The 18578-nt window shown below is 40.8% G+C and overlaps 1 protein-coding gene across 2 annotated transcripts in view; it reads right to left on the bottom strand.

Annotated features, from left to right (window-relative positions):
* The window catches only part of RO60 (Ro60, Y RNA binding protein), a 119559-nt gene that overhangs the window by 911 nt on the left and 100070 nt on the right, over positions 1-18578 (bottom strand). The gene's annotated exons all lie outside the window — the stretch shown is intronic.

The following is an 18578-nucleotide window of genomic DNA, read 5'->3' on the forward strand; positions in this document are numbered from 1 at the left end:
GTTTTTTTAAATTTTGCACTCTTTGTGACAATGGCTGTTGTAACATTTCTGCTGTGGTTTTCTTTTTCATTTACTGTACCCACACAAGTTATATTTTCTTAGGACAATATGGGCTTTCTTCAGATACAATTACTGCATTTGCTCGATTATAAGACCACCCCACAAAATTTGAATATAATTTAGGAAAAAAAGAAAAAGCCTGAATATAAGAATACCCAATCAGAAAACTGTTTTATTAGTAAATATTAATTCACAGACTTGCCCCCTGTGCTCCAGACTCCCTGGTGTCTCTTGGGGCAGCTAGTGGACATCTGCGCGATGCACCTAGACCACCTCTGCTGCTGCCTGGCACTTCCGCCATGGCTTCTATGACGGAGCGCCGAAAGGTCATGTCACGCTGGCACTCCGTCATAGATTCCCCGGAAGTGCAGAGCAACAGCAGAGGTTGTCTGTGTGCATCACGCAAACATTCATCTTCTGCCAGAGAGGAGGATCCACATTCCCTTCAGCGCTGCGGGGATCTGGATCTTAGTCTTATAGACCTCTATTTGAGGTTGGATGAACAGCAAACTTGTTTACTTTTTTCTTTAAGCAACGGCTTATATTCTGGCCACTCTTCTGTAAAGCCTAGCTCTGTGGCGTGTACGGCTTAAAGAGGTCCTATGGAGAGATACTCCAAACTCCGCTGCAGAGCTTTAGAGCTCCTTCAGAATTTGGAGAGCTCCTTGCTCTGTAGTGTTGCAGACTCTCGGGCCTTTCAGAACAGGTGTGTATATATACAGAGATCATGTGGCACTTATATTGCACACAGGTGGACTTTATTTAACCTCTTAAGGACAAGGCTGTTTTTTACCTTTTGTACCCTTTGGGACAGAGGCTCTTTTAACACTTTTGCGGTGCTTGTGTTTAGATATAATTTTCCTGTCATACAGTGGCAGTACGACTGGGTAGTGTTCTCTCCTGTGGACAAGATGCTTAAAAGAATAGAAAGGGTTAAGTCACAGAGAACTCCTCCTACTTACCCATAAAACCCGGCTTCCCCTGAACAGCCCCAGTTTTCTTCTTGTCCCGTACAGGGACGGACTTGATGCTGTGCTGGGGAATTTTCCCCGAAGATCAGAAGTCTGGTGAGGCACACGGGTTGTTGCCTGGGGGTTTGCAGCCTCCGATTGCTCCCCCGGTGGTGAGCAGAACGAGGTCCCCTCCGTAGCAATGGACGTTTCGGAGGGTTGTGTTGGAGTTTCTTTTCTTCACGGCTGGAAGAGGAGCATGCGCAGTAGGTGGAACACACGCCCGGGTGGCGTTGCGTTCCACCGAAGATCCGATCGCGCTACTGAGCATGCGCAAATCGGATCTTCTGGAGGGCACCAAATTCAAACCTATAAGGTTGTTTTTCGTTCCTGTCTGTCTGCATGGGCATTTCTCAGCACAGGATACCGTGTCACCAGCCCCCCACACGGTTCTGAGGATTTGGAGGTAAGATTATTTTATCTTTTCCTTCAATATTCTCTTCCTCCAGAAGATATATAAGAAGAAGAAAAAAAAAAAAAGAAAAATTATATATTTTTATTTACGCTTGTATTTTGTCTTTAACCAGATGTCTAGTCCGGTTTCACCTGGATATACAGACAAGAAATCTGCTCCCATTCCTAGAAGTCCACTTTTAAATCAAAGCATGTGGCTTGCTCTGAGTGTGCTACTCCTCTGCCAGATGGATGCAGAAAAAAGATGTGTAATGCCTGCTGGGCAGAGCAACTCACTAAAGACAAACAAAAGGACTTGCAATCCTTCCTGGGATGGTTTCAGGAAAACCTAGCATCCAGGTCTCTGCGGCTCAAGCTCAGTCGAGGGTTCCGGGTAAATCTGCCCGTAAACGCAGGAGATCCCGGTCTTCCTCCAGATCAGATCTCTCACCAGGAGTAATTTTGCAATCTTCGTACTCCTCTACCTCGTTCAGTTCTGAGGACGAAGCGGTTTTTCCTCCCCAGGAGCTTCGCAGATTCACTAAGGAGGTGACTCGCATGTTATCAGACAAAGAGCTGGATAAAATCAAGGGTTTTCTTATACTTCCCAAGTTAAGACAGCTAATGGAAAGAGAATGGAAATACCCAGGGAAGAGGGCTTTTTCTCTCCAGGCATTTTAAGCATCTATTCCGGCTTCAAAGTGAAGAGCATTGGGATGAACCCCCCAAGGTGGATGTCCACATAGCCCAGCTGTCGAAAAAGACGACCATTCCCATTGGAGGTGTCTCAGGTCTGAAGGACTCAATGGATAGAAGAGTCGAGACTTCTTGCTGCTGAGCGGCAGTGGCCAGTACAGCAGTGTCTAGAGCAGGGGTTCTCAAACTGCGGCCCTCCAGCTGCTGCAGGACTATGTATGGGTATTACCGTCTGTGACTCGTAGAGCCTTATGGTTGAGATCCTGGACGGCGGATTCAGCCTCCAAAGCATCTCTATGTGACTTACCTTTTGAGGGGAGTAAATTGTTCGGAGCACCATTGGGAGATTTAATCAAACAAATGTCGAAGACCAAGAGGGCTCTTCCTCAGGATAGACGTCCTAGATGGAATAGGAGATATCCGTACAAGACAACCAGGCCTTTCCAGACGTCTTCCAAATCGCAGAATTTTCGGAATTTCTACGTCGAAAAGAAAGTTCTGACAAAGTGGGAAGAAGGCTGCAGCAGTTCAAGCATATTTGGGAACAGACTACACACAACAGTTGGATTCGGAAAATCGTTTCAGAGGGGTACAGGATCGGTTTCTTCTCCCTTCCCAGAAGTCAGTTCCTGATCTCTTCATATCCTTCTCTTCATATCCTTCGGTGAAAAATGTAGCTCTACATTTGGCGAGCCTATCTCTCCTATCAAAAGGGTTTATAGAGAGAGTTCAGATTTCTCAACGCTTCCAAGGAGTCTATTCCAGACTGTTTCTAGTCCCAAAGCCGGACGGATCCTTTCGACCCGTTTTGGTTCTAAAAAGAGTCAACAGCTGCATCCAGTATCGCCACTTTCGTATGGAGAAAATTTCTTCAGTCACCCACCTTCTTCAGAAGGGAGACGTCATGGCTACTTTGGACCTCAAGGACGCTGACCTTCCCGTCCCAATTGTGGAGATTCCAGAAAGTTTCTCAAGTTTGCAACCCGTATAAAAGGAAAAATTAATTTCCAGTTCAAGGCCCTTCCGTTCGGTCTGTCGTCTGCCCCAAGGATCTTCCCAAAGATTTTGTGTCCCTTGACGGCTTCTCTAAGAGAAAAAGGGATTTCCATTGTTCCTTACCTGGCCGACTGGCTCATCAAGGCCGAATCTTCAAGGGACCTCCGGGTGGTTCTAGTCACCACAATGCGATTGCTGGAAGTGCACGGCTGGATTATCAACCGCAGCAAATCCAACCTCAGACCTGCCACCAGGATCCAATTCCTAGGCCTAGAGGTGGATTCGATTTCCCAACGTATATTTCTTCCTTCTGAAAAGATCAGGAGAGGTCAGATCGCTTCAATTACATCCGACTTGCTCTATCAGGAAGGCCATGAGCGTCTTAGGTCTACTGACAGCCTCCATCCCAGCAGTCAGGTGGGCAACATCTCAACTACGTCCCCTTCAGTGGGATATTCTTCAGGGTTGGTCCAGGCGAGAGGACGACCTAGACCGGGACATAGCCATCTCGAGTCAGGTCTTATCCCAACTTTCCTGGTGGAGGACCTCTTTTCATCTTTCAAAAGGCCTTTCTTTTCGTCCTCGCAATTGGATAACTCTTTCCATGGATGCTTCCAGTATCGGTTGGAGCGCCTCGGACATGAGTAGAGGAGGGGGAGTGAGACAACCCGACCGACCCGACCGCGATTTGTGACCGGGTCTTTGCTTCCGGACCGGCGAGAGGACTCACCTCGGCGGCTGTGGTTCCGGCGTCTCTCGGCGGCGGGGTGCGGCTTCCCTCCGGCTTGTCTCCGTGCTGCTGGCTGTTCCGTGCCGCGCTGCTGGCTCTTTGGTCCGTCGTGGAGGCGGAGCATCGGGTTGCCGGAGCATCGTTCTGCCGGTGGCGCTTTCGCCCGCGTGGCTTTGATCCTGCGGGGCTGCGACTAGTGCCGGAGTTTGGTGGGGCTTGTCGCTCCTGTTTGGGGCTGCCTGGTCTGGTCCGGGGGCCTGTGGTGCTCCCGAGGCGCAGGAGATCAGAAAGGCTTGGCTGCCGCAGACAAAAATCGCCGGCACAGATGTCCCGGCTGTTTTGATTACTGTGGCCTGCACGGCCAGGCCCTGGAACAAGCAAGGACCCCGCGTGGAGGAACTGACCCAGCGTATGCTTCTGGCTGGACACCATTGGAGGCCAACCCGGTCGATTTAAAGAAATATAAGATACATGAAGGTCTGGACTAAGTTTTGTTTTAAGGCCGAGAAATAAATAATTAAGTTCCGTCTGGACAATTAAGATAATTTCTTCTCAAGATATTGTTATTTAATGAAGACTTGGATGAAGCAAAAAGCGGTGAGACCATGAAAATATTTATTTATTAATACATATATAAAATATATTCTTTGTTCTATATCTACCAATCTATTACTATACAATATTATGAGCTATGATTGTGTTATAACGCAAGAAATATACAAATCCTTACAACCGTATGTTACTTCTTGGTTCTGGGAAGGACTAAATTATTCTGTTATTTCAAATAATACTATGAGACAAAATGCCTCCTAAAAAAGATAAAGAAAAGGATAAGAATAAATCAATGAGTATTTTTTCATCTCCCAAACTGGGGTCTTCTCAAATAGACTCTAATAGACCTCACCAGAGTACTTATAGAGAATCAACTCCGACCAGAAATCTGGAAGCAGCCCAGACAGAATTCCTTACTCGTCCCTTAAGTTCGTCACAACAAGAAATTACTCAGGAGTTCATAAAAGATTTAATGGAACAATATTACAAAAAAATTAAACAAGATATAGATGACAATATGATCCAGATCAGATCTGAAGTTCAACATATATCAGAAACCTTATCCAAACAGGATATTGTTATTACAAATATGCAGGAGGAAAACAAGAATTTACAATTCGCTAATGCCACACCAGAGAACAAAGTGAAAGATCTGGAGGCAAATATTATAAGTATACAAGATCGCTTTCGCAGAAAGAACCTTAGAGTAAGAGGTATACCCGAATCAGTGCAGACTCATTCCTTGGAACAATTTCTTAAGGACTTTTTTTCATCTATTATTCCACCTCAAGATCTGGGTATATACCCCTTTGAACGACATTATAGGTTACGGAAAATACCGAACACTATATACCCGCCTGATGTTATTGTGAGATTTTCCTTATATCACACTAAAAACACAATAATGCAAGAATTGAAAAAATCAAAAATAAAATTGGATCTATACAAGGATATACAAGTTTTTCCAGATCTTTCCCAGTCCACAAGATCAGCGAGGAGAACTTTTCAGGATCTTACCCAGATCTTAAGATCTAAGAACGTGAACTATAGATGGGGATTTCCCACCGCTTTAATTATAACATATAAAGGAAATGTATACCAGTTTAAGGATAAGGCTTCAGCCAAGGATAAAATGACTGTTTGGGGACTGATACCAGATGGAACACAATAGTTGTGAAATGAATGAATGAATTTATTTATTTATTTTTTTTAACACCTATTAACTTTATCGCACACGTAATACAATATTAATTTCACTTCACTATAACAGTAAGATACACACTTTATATATTTAAGACACATATTAAGAGCTGCTAAACTTGATAGTAGCAGTCTGAAGATGAGGCCTACACAGTTCAATGATAATTATATCTATAAGCACACATACTTCCCTACACACGATATAATAGTTAGGGGAACTATTAATAATAATTTGTATATGTTTTCCACTTATTCACCTTTTAATATATTTTCACTTTTTTTTTTTTTTTTTTAACACTTACAATGTTTTTTGTTATACACATATACACGTATAATAATAATACTAATAGTAATGCACACACTTATTTATTTATACAAGATACACACGTCAAGAGCTAAATTTGATAGCAACAAACGATCAGGGAATTTGTAGATGATAGACATATAGGCATATTTATGTATGTAGCTGACAAAATTCACTAATGAGATATAGATATTTTAATTTATCTCTTAATATAATCACTTGTTTTTTTTTTTTTTTTGTTTTTTTTTCTCCGGCGATATTAATTAATGTTAACCTCCCTCTCCCTACTCTATTAAGCTCCTGTGGTGGTGCCTACAGGTTTATTAGGGTTAGCCATATCAGTTTTTTCTGGGGACAACCCTGATGGAGTGTTTAATTGATTGCATGATGAGTGTGAAAGAAGTTTATGGGAGATTCAATTTAACTAGGGCTATATATCTTGTTTATGGTAAAAATGTCTCTTAAATCGCTTACATTAAACGTACAGGGCTTAAATTCCCCACAGAAGAGAGGGCATCTATATAAAATGTTACAGGACAACAATATAGACATTGCTTATATACAGGAAACGCATTGGATTGAGAAAAGCAGTTCTTTATGGAAATTTAAAAATTATCCACATATATATTTGGCTAATATGCAAGGTCTGAAAAAAAAGAGAGGGGTAGCAATAATTTTTTCGAATAAACTTAAAGTTGAATTTATACATGTAGAAGCAGATATTAATGGTCGCTTTCTTATTATGGTTGTGAAAATTAATGATATACCATATACCTTAGTCAATGTTTATGCACCCAATGGGGCCTCTTCTAGTTTCTTTGATTCTTTAATAACAAAAATAGATACATTTCAAATAGGTAACTTACTTATGGGAGGAGATTTTAACGTGGTTCAGAACCCTAAGATTGACCGTACTCATTCCGAGAAAGCTCGATCCGGTTATTATCAAGGGTTTCAAGACTTTCTTTTAAAGAACTCACTTTATGACTGTTGGAGAGTATATCATCCAATAGAAAGAGAGTATACTTTCTATTCAAATGTTCATCAATCATACTCTCGAATAGATTATTTTTTGACGAGCTAATACTCTGAATATAGTGAGAAACTCTAAAATAGGGAATATTACTTGGTCGGACCACGCTCCCCAATTTTTGGAAGTTAACAACAATATGGAATATAAATTAAGATATAAATGGAGATTAAATGAATCATTACTGATGAATTCTAAAAATCTACAGGAACTAACTGCAGAGGCTAAAGAATTTTTAGCGATTAATGATAATGGGGAGATCTCAGATGTTACCTTATGGAATACATTTAAAGCATTTATGAGAGGTGTTCTCATAAAGATAGGAGCTAGAGAAAAAAGACTAAGAGGTGCTTCCCTATCAGAATTACATATAAACTTAGCAAAATTAGAGAAAGCTAATAAAATTAGTCAAGATTCAATTCAAATGCAGGAGATAAAACAAATAAGGAAAGAAATAGTCGATAAAGAATTGGATATTATTAATGGGAAATTGTTATATCTAAAACAAAGATGGTATTGCTCTAGTAATAAAATTGGGAAAATGTTATCTAATAAGTTAAAATCAAAACGTAAAGCAGATACTATTAAAAAGATCATAGTAGGAGATAAACACTATCTTTCCCCTAGGGAAATTTCAAACGCCTTTGCTAATTATTACAAATCACTTTATAATATTACAGAGGTTTGTAACTCCTCGGAAAAGATAGATCAATTTTTACAAAAATTGAATCTCCCAAAGATCTCTGAATTACAAGCTGAGAATTTAAACAATCCCATTAGTATATGTGAAGTTAAGAAAGCTATTGACAACCTAAAACCAGGAAAGGCCCCAGGCCCAGATGGGTTTTCATCTCTTTTTTATACTTCCTTTAAAGAAATTTTAGCCCCAATAATTTTGAGATTATTTATTTCTTTACCTTTACTGGAACATCTTCCAACAGAAACTTTACAAGCAACCATATTACCAATCCTAAAAGAGGGCAAGGATCCGAGCTTAACCTCAAACTATAGACCTATCTCACTGATAAACTTAGATACTAAATTATACTCGAGTATCTTAGCCCAAAGATTAAAGTATATTATTCCCTCTATTGTACACAAAGATCAAACTGGGTTTGTGGAAGGAAGAACCGCAGCCGATAACTCTCGCAAAATTTTGAATATAATTCATAAAGTTAACAATGATCAAATTAAATCTGCAATAATATCACTCGATGCAGAAAAAGCATTCGACTTAGACGCAGTCTTATCAAACTTCGGTATTAAAGGTATATTTAAGGATTACATTATGATATTATACTCTAATCCAACAGCTAAAGTAATGGGACGAATGCTAGATTCTGATTGGTTCCCTATAAAAAATGGCACACGTCAGGGATGCCCATTGGCTCCCCTACTGTATGTGCTTAGTATTGAGCCTCTTGCAGAAGCAATTAGACAAACCCCAGAAATAGCAGGGGTAGAAATAAACTCTGTTCCTTACAAAATCTCTCTTTACGCGGATGACGTACTTCTTACATTATCAAATCCTTTAGTTTCTATTCCTGCTTTATTTAAAATGATAGACCAATATAGCTTAATATCGAACTATAAAATTAATTTAGGAAAAACGCAGATAATTACAATGTCTATGTCTGAGAGAGAAAGAAAGGAACTTATGTCCCTTTATAAATTCAATTTAGAATCCGAGGTAATAGATTATCTAGGAATTAAAATTAAAAGTGATTTGACTTCTTTAATAGATTGGAATTATGCGAATTTAATAGATAAAACTAAAGATTTGATGATAGCCTGGAGAAACCTTGAGATATCGTGGCTTGGCCGCATAAATCTTATTAATGGCTATTTACTCCCAAAAATATTGTACTACTTCCGCGTAATTCCGATGAGGATACATCAGAGTATTGTAAGAAAGCTTCAATCTAACAGACTCATTTATTTGGGCTAGAATAAAACCTAGGATAGCACGTAATATATTAATGAAAAAAAGTATAAGAGGTGGCATTTCGTATCCTTGTATAAATGATCTTTATGAAGTATCAATGCTCTCACATTTTCTAGCATGGGATAAGAAGTCAAATGTCATCCATTATGGTTGCAAATTGAAGAGTCTTATGTGGCGAATACGGAATTATACCCTCTCTTTTGGGTTGATTTTTCTAGACTAAAAGATAAATATATTTGGAATCCTATTATACAAGACACACTAAAAACTGTGGATAGATTTAAACGGAAAGCTAAAATAGACAAGGCATTGCTAACCTCATTTCCCTTGGATTTGATAAATTACTACGTAAAAGATATAGACTTGAGAAAATGGAAAAGTAATGGGATACTTAGATTGGAAAATATTCTGAATCAGGACAATATAATTCCATTTGCTGAAATAGTGGAACAATTCTCGCTTCCATCTTCGGAATTATACACTTATTTAAGGATCAAAAACTTTATGAAACAGATGAGAATAATAAACCATCCAGACATTGATCAATGGTTAGCATTACGCAAAAAACGAAAACAAATAATGATAACTTAATTCAGAAAATGATTATTGATAAAAAAGATCCTACTATTGAGAGATGGGAACGAGAACTAAATAAAGAATTTGAGTTAAGTCAATGGCGACAACCTCTACAGATAATCAAAAAAAATGTTCACTCATCTAATTTAATAGAGGTATACATTAAAATTCTTCATAGATGGTATTTAGTTCCGACTAAGTTAAAAAAAATTAATCATTCAAATTCGGATAGATGTTGGCGTTGTTCTTCCTCTTTGGGGACTTTTTTACATATATGGTGGGATTGCCCATATCTTTATAACTATAAAGAAAAGATTGAGATACTACTAAATATAATGTTACATTCTCAGAGAAAACTGGAACCGTGGATGTTCCTTTTTCATATGGGCTTCCAGGACTTACAAGTCTCTCAGAGGAATTTGGTTACCCATGTTCTACTAGCGGTGAAAATCTGTATAGCTAGGGATTGGAAAAAACAAGGCCCGAGTGAATGGAAGAACGTTATTGACCAAATCCAATTCCAATATAGAATGGAGAAAGGATACTTTCAGAAACAAAACAATATTAAAAAGTTTGTTAAAATATGGGAACCATGGACATTGTATTTAAGAGATGGGAATTAGGTCTGGGGGAAGAGTAAATTCAATAATTTAAGATACCCTGTATGTACAATAGATGTATAATGATGACATATATATAAATAATTTTAGGCCCAGTGCAATTGTCTCTCCCGAGAAAAGATTATGTGGATGTATGAGATGAATGATAAAGAATGCAGCAGCCAGGTGAAGATGGCTACTGAGAGTTTCATATAAAGGATACAATATGAATATTTAATTATATCAAAAATGTATAATTTGATGTATGTTTTAAATTGAAATATGTAAATTATGATAAATGTATGAATTATAAATGTTATACTTATTTAATTACTAAATAAAATATTATAAATGAAAAAAAAAAAATCAGGATCTTGTTCTCTAATCCTATTTCTTTCTTAATTTGAGTCCAAGATGTTGAACACTGGGATAGGGTTAGTAAGTCAAGTGATCTGTGTTTGTTATAAGGTGTCGTAGGCCATGTTAGTTGGTCTGGGGAGATTGATCCCATGTATTGTTCCTCCAGTTTGTAGTAGTAGTTTTTGTTTTGCTTTATTTAATTATTGCATTGTTTTCTTGCGATGTGGATGACAATGTTGGCTTGATAAATAATTTTAATATCGGGGAAATGTATGCCACCGTTCTTGATTTTATATAATAGCATATCTTGACTTAACCCAATCATGAGAATGGCTGAATTAACATTTCTGCGGTGCTCAAATGTTTAGCTGTAAATTTTCTTCGTTCTCGTTTACTAAACCCACACAAGTTATGCATTGTTTTTTTCAGGACAAGAAGGGCTTTCTTTAGATTGCATTATTTTGGAGATTTACTATAAAAAAAGTATAAAGTATGGTGAAAAACTGAGGAGAAAAAAAAGGACTTTTCTGACTTTTACTTGAAAAATATTTTACTCATCTATACAAGCTAATGAAAAAACCTAGATTCTACTATTTGTCCCGAGTTTAGAATTACCCAATGTTTTTATGTTTTTTTGCTTACTTTATGGGGCAATAAGTACAAGTAGCGTTTTGCTATTTCAAAACCATTTTTTCCAAATCTGGTAATTTTTCCCCCATGTGCTGTTTTGGGTATCTTTAAAGCTGGCCAATGCAAGTTTTTTTCAGGACAAGAAGGGCTTTCTTCAGATATCAGTTTTGATCATATTATCTAATTTCCCATAAATAAAAAACATAAAATAAGATAAAAAAAAACTGACTTACCCAAAAAATCTAATGAAAAACCTACTAAATTCTACTACTACTACTACTAGATTCTACTATTTGTCCTGAGTTTAGAAATACCCAATGTTTTAATGTTTTTTTGCTTTTTTCTGCACGCTATGGAGCAATAAGTACAAGTAGCGTTTTGCTATTTCAAAACGATTTTTTCCAAATCCGGTAATTCTTCCCCCCCATGTGCCATTTCGGGTATCTTTGAAGCTGGCCAATGCAAGTTACCCCATCGAACCATATTTTTTTTTTGAATTCTAGACACCACAGGGTATTTCAAATGCTAGAATTTTAACGCTTTTGAAGAACTTAGTCTACGTCAAACTTTTTGATAGTCTTTTTTTGCGTTTTTTTTCCCATACACATTTTATTCAAGGATAAGTTAAGAAGTCCTGGTATATGTCACTGTCACTTTGTGATTAGTAACATCTCCTGAGTACGGTGATACTACCCATGCATGGGTTTCCCTCGCTGTTTGAGGGCAAAAGGGCCGCATTTGGGGCATGCACATTTTTCAATGTTGAACTTTGACATTTGGTGATCCACTGCCCATGCCCTATTTGGTACATCCTTGAGCCTAGCCAATTCAATGTGCCCAATAAAACCATATATTTTTGAAAACGAGACACCCCAAGGTATTTAAAATGCTGGTATTTTAACTCTTTACATGCACTCATTCTACCACCAGCCTTTATGAAAGTTTACAATAGTATTTTTTGTGTGTATTTTTCCCCACACATGTTGTACTTTAGGTATACATTTATAGCTCCTTGTATATGTCACACAACAGTCACCGAAATGAAAATTCTGGACTAAAACGGAAAATTCAGCATACACTTGGCCAAAACTGATTTTTTTTTTTTTTTTTTAAAAAACCAAAAAACAAAAAAACCCTTATTTTTAATAAAAGTGTGGTTAACACACCAAAATTGGACAAACAATATTAATAAACATATATATATATATATATATATCATTGCTAACAGCAATCACACTCATATCATCAAGGCAGCCAGTACATGCTGGAACCTGGGCATGATAGGAGTGTGATTATAGCCTCCCTATGCCATGCTATCACACATCCATGCTATCACACACACTCATTCACAAACATTTATCCATGCATACTTGCTCACCCTCCCCCACCCCTTACCTGAACTGCAGGTCTCACACTTGCAGACTTCTGCAGGGGCCCGGCTTCTTCCCTCTGCAACTTCTCTTGCCCTGCCCCTAGGGGAAGGAGGAACAGAGCAAAGCCATGTGACGTGCATTCACGTGACTCTGCTGGGTTCTTGTTCTCCTGGTCAGTACAAGAGATGCTGCTTGCACACTGTGTGACCAATGCACAGGTAAGCAGCCTGGCCCCTGCTTACGATTATTTTCGGCTGTTTTATTTTTATTTCGGCATTTTGCCGATTAATGCCCTTTTCAGCCGATATATTTCGGCCACCGATATATTGGTGCATCCCTACATAACACCCCGATATGTGTTCAGACACATCTCACAAATACAGTGAAACCGGGGGCGTTGCTATGCACCAGCGGCAGATGGTTGTGTGTTGACGGCGCTCGTCACACACTATACCGCTAACTTAAGCATTTGAACCCCGAGAGAGAACATGGGCAATAAAAAGAAGGAGCCTGACCACAAGGGCACCCCAAAGGTGCCGCAGGGACTCAAATCGGCCGCATACTGAAACTCTTACCTTCTAAAGCTGACATGGAGACTATAATGTCCAAGCTTGAAACCACCTTTCACTCCAAGCTGTCTAAACTCACGGCAGACATTACACAGATAGAACGAGTAGCGGACTTGGAATCTGACAAGGACCAGGTGTATGTCCAGATGCAGACCATAAATCATCGAATGGATCGTCTTACTGAACAGGTACATGCTCAATATAAACATTTAGAAGATCTAGACAATCGAAATAGGCGCAATTAACTTGCGCATACGGGGATACCCGGAAGCGGAGACTGAAGACCTTCCTAAACTCATTGCTGATTATTTCAATGCTATAATGGGACGTGACCCCTCTACACCGCTGCTGTTCGACAGGATTCATAGGGCTCTGCGCCCGAGACCTAGTGGCCAGTCATCACCCAGGGACATAATCTGCATTATTTTACAGACGAAGAGGCGATCCTTAGAGCCTCCCGTAATGCTGGCATCCAAGCACTCACAGGAGTTGATGCACGTATCTATCAGGACTTAAACCCTTAACGGATGAGCTGAGGGAATGCAACCTTAAATATCGTTGGAGCTTCCCATTCTCACTCACGGTGCTCCACTATCAACGCACTTATGTGGTTACTAAGGCACAAGATGTTCCGGCTTTTACTGAAGCACTTGGCCTCCCAGATATACCTATAACGGATTGGACAGATCTCCCACAACGACCACCTTTCCAGCCGCAGCCCTAGAGACACCGCTGGCAGACGACACAACGCAAGCGAAAATCGCCTCTTCAGCTGCATGTCCCTCACAGACCAAGAACACTTGAAGATAGTAAGTTTCCACACCTGTGAGGACAAGGCTACGCACCATGCCAACTGGACGTCGGCTCTACCACCCGGCTGCATGTGTACAGTAATATGACTTTATTTACTTTTTCTGTTTTACTATACGGACTTTTGCGTTCCTTACCATGATACTCACACGTTTCTTCTTGTTTACAACTATAGCTCTCTCTCTCTACTGTTATTAAGATATATCAGAGAGAGTCATCTATGCCACATTTATGCTATAACGCGTTACTTTATAACATAGAATGACTCCTCTGGTCCTACACACTAAGGGGTTCTATACCTATGCACTCATCAATCTCAGGTCCTTTTTAAATGTGTGATTTTTGAGGACGAGATGTTTACAGATACGCCTGTTAGATCACCCCCTCAGCAGTGTATGCACTCCACTACCTGCTGCTGCTTGGGATTATGCGTTGATTCCGGCAGCCGCCACTGCGATTTCTGTTTCGGTTCATATGCTTATCTCCTGTGACGCACCATGGTATGGTTTTTCACCGAGCGGTATTAAATGCCACCATTACACAACTCCTTTCCATAAATGGCCAACTCTAAATTAATGTCTCTTAATGTGCGGGGACTCAACATCCCTGAGAGGCTGACTATGACCCTACAGGAAGCACACCATCAAAAAGCGGACATTATATTTTTTCAAGAAACCCACTTCAAAGAAGGAAGTGCCCCATCACTTCGTAATCGTTACTACCCTGTAGGGTACTTTGCCGCAAGTAAGTCTCGTGGGGTGGCTATTTTGCTACGGGCGGCTCTCCCATTTACGTATCTTGACCGCAGATCTGATGCGGGTGGCCGATATATCTTTTTGAAGGGGAAAATCGGGGACACTTATTTATGTAATTAATGTATACTTACCCAATCGCTCACAATGTTATGCACTGGCTAAAATACTTAGGATTTGCGATACCTTCGCATAGGGTCACTTAATATTTGGCGGTGATTGCAACTTTACATTAGACACACACTATACTGCCGCTCGGGCCGTGACATGCCAACCATCCTCCCTTACTATCCGAGCAACGGACCTCCTACATAAAGCACAGTTAACTGATTGTTGGCGCATCTTGCACCCGACGGATATCGACTACATCTTTTTCTCAGTCTCCCGACATACCTATTCACACATAGATATGTTATTCCTTTCACATTATGTTCTACCTATGCTGGCCAGGGCTGAGATTGGCAGTATCACATGGTCAGACCACACCTCTATATTCATTACTGTAAATATGTCCGCACTACCTCGGCCTCCGAGACATTGGAGACTTGACAACAACTTATTGAATGACGCTAATGTTGTAACTAAAGTATCTGAGGAATTAGGCTATTACTTCCACACTAACGAAAATCCCCATGACCTGTTGGGAAGCCCATAAGGCCGTTGTGCGCGGGCGTTTGATTCAACTTACCTTGCAACTCATGAAACATAGGCCGAAGCAACTCAAAGAATTGGCTGAACGAGTTGCTGCACTTGAACGCGACCACAAACATTCTCACTCTATTGATCACTACAAATTACTGACGGCCGCACACACTGACTATTGCTCTCTGACCGAGCTAAGCGCAACATGTTACTTACTAAACACACTTACTACTTACATGGCAACAAGAGTGGTAAACTATTGGCCAAGGCTCTTAAGGCGCAACGGCAATCATCATACATAGCGAAGATCAGGGCCCATGATGGCTCTCTTAAACATTCTACGCCTGACATTGCTCGGGTCTTCTATAAGTATTATCAGAACCTCTATAATATATGGCCCTCCCCAACTCCGCCACAACACATGCACGATATCAAAATATATTTAGAGAGACACATACACTCTACCATCCTGCTGAATGTGAGACAACACCTTGACTCCCCTATCTCCCCAAACAAATTTTATGCTGCACTCAAATCCACCCCACTGGGGAAGAGCCCGGGCCCCGACGGCTTGACGGCCAAATATTATAAACAATTTGTGCAGGACTTGGCCCCACACTTCTTGTTGGCTTATAACTCCATACGCCTCCACCCCACTACACCACAATCTCTTACCGAGGCCGCAATTACGGTCATCCCCAAACCTGGCAGGGACCCACTACTATGCGAAAACTATCGACCCATATCGCTTATTAATGTAGATCTAAAAATATTCACCAAGATCCTGGCCCTGCGCCTTCGGCCTCTTCTGGGGGGACTGGTCCACCCTGATCAATCAGGTTTTCTTCCTGCTAGGGAAGCCAAAGATACCACCACTAAAATCATTAACCTCATCCATGCTTCCCACTCTTTGAAAGACCCGTCTCTGTTGATGGCTGTTGATGACGCTGAAAAGGCGTTCGACAGGGTGGGCTGGTCCTTCCTATTCGGAGATATGGGGGCCATGGGCTTCGGGTCATGCTGGCAGACATGGATACAGGCACTCTACTCGACCCCCACCACTAGGATAGTGGTTAATGGAGAACGTTCTCAATCCTTTCCCATTAGAAATGGAACACGGCAGGGGTGCCCCCTTTCCCCTTTGCTTTGACACTCGAACCTATACTTCAAGCTATCCGCACCAATTATGCCATTATGGGATTTAAATTGCGACACTCCGAATATAAGACGTCGGCCTTTGCTGACGACCTTTTATTCTCAATATCTTGACCACTTCAATCTTTACCTCATCTCATGCAGGAACTCCATGATTATGCTCTCTTGGGTTTTAAGGTCAACCTGGAGAAAACAGAGCTTCTTAATTTGTCGGTGTCGGGGGGTGAGGTGTCCCAGATCCAATCCCTATACCCATTTGCCTGGGCCCACGCTTCAGTGAAATACTTGGGTATCAAACTATCTGCCACTACACAATCCCTCTTTGATCTAAACTTTCCTCCCTTACTTTCTTCAATTAAGGCCGATCTCATGAAATGGAACCTGCCACATTTTAATTTGATTGGCAGAATACATATCATCAAAATGAATATACGCCCACGTTTACTTTATCTACTGCAGACACTACCTATACATATTCCCCCTGCCTTCTTTGACGATGTTCGTACAGCCTTTACGAAATTCATATGGGCTCATAAACGCCCAAGGGTCCGTTATGATCTGTTGACCCGTCCTCTGTGAATGGGGGGGTTTAAACCTACCTGACTTGCGGTGTTACCATATGGCCAATATGCTTACTAGATTGTACCACTGGACTAGGTCTGATGTTTGTAAACAATGGCTAGATATAGAGGATTCCTTTTCCACAGTTCCCAGGCAGTCCCTCCCTTGGCAATCTGCCTTGCTGGCTACTCTGGGGTTAGCCGATCATCCCACTATTACAGCAACACTGCTGCAGTGGAGAAAACACAAACTAGACATGAATTGGTCCACGGACATGTCCCCACTCACCCCAATCTCCCACAACCCCCTCTTTCCTCCCGGTATTAAAGGGCCTGGGCCCCCTCTGAGATCCCCAGGCTACCTATGTTTCCTTGCATATAGTAATGGACGATAAGGGCATGAAATCACTGCCCTCCCTGTTAGGAGACAGAGAGAGCTCAAGTAATATAGATTTTCTATATCACCAGATTCACCACTTTGTCACACCTATGCTCCAACACGCTACCACTGGTCTCCATTACACATCTTTTGAAAGGCTATGTACAAAACACAAAAGGGTCATTAGGCCATTTTTCACCTTCCATGCCTTGATACGTAAAGCCTTATATCGCTCTCCCCCCTTTTATGTGAGGGCTTGGGAACGGGACCTTAGCTGTGACATTCCTGCTCAGCAATGGTACAGGGCGGCATCCATGATGGCATCTTCCTCTACTGACTCTAACATTCGCCTTCTGAACTTTAAGATACTCTGTAGATGGCACCTGACACCTGATACACTCCATAAAATGATCCCGGTACAGTCGGCTAAATGTTGGCGCTGTGGTTTCTCACCCGCTACTCCTGCCCACATATGGTGGCCATGTCTGAAAATTGAGACCTTCTGGTCTAATATAACACAGATGGTTAAAGTGATTGCCTCTATCGATGTACCTTACACTCCTAAAACCGTCCTGTTTCACCTTACACCACTACCATTCCGAAAATACAAATTTTCATTACTACCTCACTAAGATACTTATCCCCAGACACTGGAGACATCCTGAGCCTCCTACTGTCAAGGAATGGATAGTGGAGGTTGAACGTCTCCGAAGTCTGGAGGAACTCACCTTCAGCTTGGGTAAAAAGTACCATTTATACCGCGAAATTTGGGCCCCTTGGATACGTTACACTTCCGGCTGTGGAGGTTCTGCTGTGTAGCAGGCCCTCACCTTCATGCATAGTTCATGTCACCCCCACTGAGACACACTTATGCCCATGTATACCAGCCAGCGATTGCTGTGGCATTTATTTCATTTTTGTTATCTTTTTTCTTACCGCTTTTTACTTTCTTGACAACCATACCTGTGGAGCTGTATGACTTCATAACTATGCACCATGTTATATTACAAGTGACATCACAGGACTATATATCCCTTTCCGGTTTATTAAGGTTCGGGAATCGTCCTATGGTTCCCTTCTGTTCCCCTCCCCCCTTTTCCTTCTCCTAACACGCCCACCCCACTGCTGAAGATAAATTGACAAAGAAAAAAAAGATGCTAGTGCTCACATACAGGGAATAGGAATGCAGTGATGAATATAGGGATGGGAATGTATATGTCTACACATGTTGTCATATATACAGATACATATAGCACA

The sequence above is a fragment of the Spea bombifrons genome, chromosome 6 (assembly GCF_027358695.1).
Source record: "Spea bombifrons isolate aSpeBom1 chromosome 6, aSpeBom1.2.pri, whole genome shotgun sequence".
Lineage (NCBI taxonomy): Eukaryota > Metazoa > Chordata > Amphibia > Anura > Pelobatidae > Spea > Spea bombifrons.